Raw genomic sequence first — 3,294 nt, 5'->3', positions numbered from 1 at the left:
TATATATATATATATATATATTTATATATATATATACTTCTCAGAATACTAATTATTTCTAATTCAGGCACAAGTCTAGGGATATTGATGGGAGGGATTAGTGGGAGTTAGTGAATCGCGTACTCGAATTTTACTTTATTTTATCGATTCTGAGAGTATGAAAGGTAAGGTTGACCTTGATGGAGTTCCAACTCTGAACGTAGAGGACCGGCATAAATTTTTGCAAGGCATCTATTTGGATTCCGTAATTAATTTGCTAGCTCGCCACCATTATTTTTATAATTAACAACAAGAACAATAATACGCACAGATACGCACGCACGCACAAACTCGCATTCCTTTTGCTTATAATTACAAAGAAAAACGTAGGCACAGGTAAGCAAAAATTATAAAAAGGACGCGTGCGACATTTGGAGTCCTTGTTTGCCATTAAGATGTGACTTACCTCCTAAAAGACAGTGTCAGCGGCGATGTATGTAAATATGAAGGGACTTTCGGTCACCTGTAGGCGTGTGCCATGCTCCAATGATGCATGTTAATTGTAGAGTTTGGCGCGGAAGTAGACGCGGGAGAGCCACTTACCTACAAAGAAAAAAAAAACAATTTAAATTTTAAAATTTCATACTTTTCTGAAGAATAATAGTGATGTATATCTTAAATGAAAAAATTAATTAAATACGGAACACAACCGTGTACAATTGACAATATGTATAACAGAAACGGGTTGTTTAGAAAAATAAATTTTGGTAATGTTGTATATAAGACACCTTTATAATTATTAAAAAAAATTGATTGTTATTTCAATAGTTCTATTTTTGTAATTGCGGCTTTGCATTACAAGAAAAATAACGACAGATCTATTAGACTGAATTATGAGCACTGTTTTGTTTCATGTTTGTATCTTACTATTGCACAATACGTAACTGAGCTACAGTGCCACGAACTTCTGTAAACCGTAATGCTTTCCTTTCATAGATTGAGTGCTGATGTGTCTTTTTGCAATCTTTTACGACTCTGTAATAATTACGAAGACATGAAGAGTGGATAGGGGTGACACAGTGTAAGATACGATACAAAAAACGTAGAGAAAGAAAAACAAGTAGGACAATATACCGAAGAATTTAAGATTGGCTCTCCTTCCGGAGCCAAGAAGGCCGGACAACTAAAAACTGCAGCGATGACGTTATCAACTTTCTAAGCAAAGTCAGAAAAATGACAATGAGTCATTATTGCGTTGTGAAGAATTCAATGTAATGTAGAGACCACTGGAAGGTTGTGACATCTAGTGCGAGGCATATCAACTTTCAATTGACAATTGTTCTTGAGCTGTGAACAGACGGCTTACAGACCTCTCAAGGATTTAGGAATTTAAAGGGACATTAAGCAATTATGTTGGATAATCCTAGCCTGGCATGCACATAGCTTCTGTCTAGTGTGTGTGAATGAGTAGACCAAAACTTTTCACATTCATATGCAATGTTTTGAACGGCGAGTCACGTCGCCGTAACTTAGCGGTCCAGTAAAAATGGCCGTTAGAATAAGTACCAGGCTTTGACTAAATGTGTACTGGTATCAACTCGTTCGACTAAAATTCTTCAAGGGCCCAGCGTGGCTGCAGTCTGTTGACTGACACAGGTAAAAGAATAAAGGAATATATGCGTATATGTATGTATATATGTATGTATGTATGTATGTATGTATGTACATACATACACACATTTATGTATATGCATACACACGCAGGCACAAATATTGCATATATTCATTATCCATGTACTACTTTACGTTAAATTCATATACGAATTTTAACATCACTTTTTACGTTCTGTATAGATAACGAAGAATAAACTCGATCTCGATGGAGCTAACTTTGCCATTCATCATTTGGGGAACAATAAAATAAAGTGCCAGTCTAGGACAACAGCGTAATATTGACTAACCACCTTTCCTCAAAATTAGAAGCCCTCTGCCTAAATCAGAGACTGTTATTGTTATATGTTTGGGTGATTATGTTTTGAGACCTCAAGAGACAAGCCAGAAGTTCAAGTCGGTATGATGACTTGGGTGGTTGATAACTGCCATGTTTTGGGATTTGTACAAAGTATGGTTCTAGAGATCATCTGTCAATCATCATCATCAGCATTACTACTACTACTACTACCACTACTACTACTACTACTACTACTACTACTACTACTACTACTACTACTACTACTGCTGCTTCTTCTTCTGCTGCTGCTGCTGCTGCTGCTGCGGCTGTTGTTGCTACTGTCGTTTGATACGGGTTTTAATGTATGTGTTTAATAGAGCATTACTCCTTTACTCCTTTACTTGTTTCAGTCATTTGACTGTAGCCATGCTGGAGCACCGACTTTTTTTTTATTAAGTCGATTACATCGACCCCAGTACGTGACTGGTACTTAATGTATCGACCCCGAAAGGATGAAGGGCAAAGTCGACTTCGACGGAATTTGAACTCAGAACGTAACGGCAGACGAAATACCGCTAAGCATTTCGCCCGGCGTGCTGACGTTTCTGCTAGCTACGACGTGACCTCCTCGGTTCAATCATCACATAACATATAAATGCTCTCTAATTCGTGGAAAAATTAAAGGTCAACTGAAATTTAGTAATACTCGAAATGAAGTAAGTTGAAAAGAGAAAAGAGAAAGGAGATAGTTTCCCTATCTCTTAATATTTCCCAGTGATACATTAGAACATGTTCATATAGTACTTAATAAGAATCATATCACCAATCGATTGTCCCTTGTGAAAAGAGAAACTAAATGTCAGCAAAAACTGATGCCTTACAGACAATGTGAAACACTCATAAAATATGTAAATATTGCAACATGTAAGAAATGTAAAACCTACGAAATCACAATAAAAACGATTCACCCTTTTAATTCGTGGGATGCTCCGTCACTCTCGACGATGTCAATTCAACTCTTTAATCTACTGATTTCCTCTTCATGAAATTATGTGGAAACGTGAAACAAAATGACTGAGATAGTGCTTTGGAAATACAATTCAGTTACAAAAGAGACAATAAAAGAGGAAGAAATTGTGAGGGATAAATAGAAAGAGAGGGTGAGAGGGGATGTTTGAGACAAAGAGGAGAGAAGAAAAGAGGTCTTCAGTACAAAACTAGTATTTTATAAATCGACTTCGAAAACAAGAAACGGAAAATTGTTCCCCGTCAGATTTTGATCTCAGTGTGTCAAAACCCTAAACCACATGACAACAACAACATTATATATATATATATATATATATATATATATATATATATAT

General features: G+C 36.2%; 1 protein-coding gene across 6 annotated transcripts in view; it reads right to left on the bottom strand.

Moving 5' to 3' along the window:
* LOC106876426 (uncharacterized) overlaps positions 1-3,294 on the bottom strand; it is a 1,308,965-nt gene that overhangs the window by 948,046 nt on the left and 357,625 nt on the right. For all 6 annotated transcript variants that reach the window (XM_052967877.1, XM_052967880.1, XM_052967881.1 and 3 more), the window contains one exon: positions 446-582. The gene's annotated coding sequence lies outside the window, so the exon portion shown is untranslated. The remainder of the gene's footprint in view (positions 1-445; positions 583-3,294) is intronic.

The sequence above is a fragment of the Octopus bimaculoides genome, chromosome 5 (assembly GCF_001194135.2).
Source record: "Octopus bimaculoides isolate UCB-OBI-ISO-001 chromosome 5, ASM119413v2, whole genome shotgun sequence".
Classification (NCBI taxonomy): domain Eukaryota; kingdom Metazoa; phylum Mollusca; class Cephalopoda; order Octopoda; family Octopodidae; genus Octopus; species Octopus bimaculoides.
Note: the sequence above shows the minus strand (reverse complement) of the source record. Positions and strands in the feature narration are given on the sequence as shown.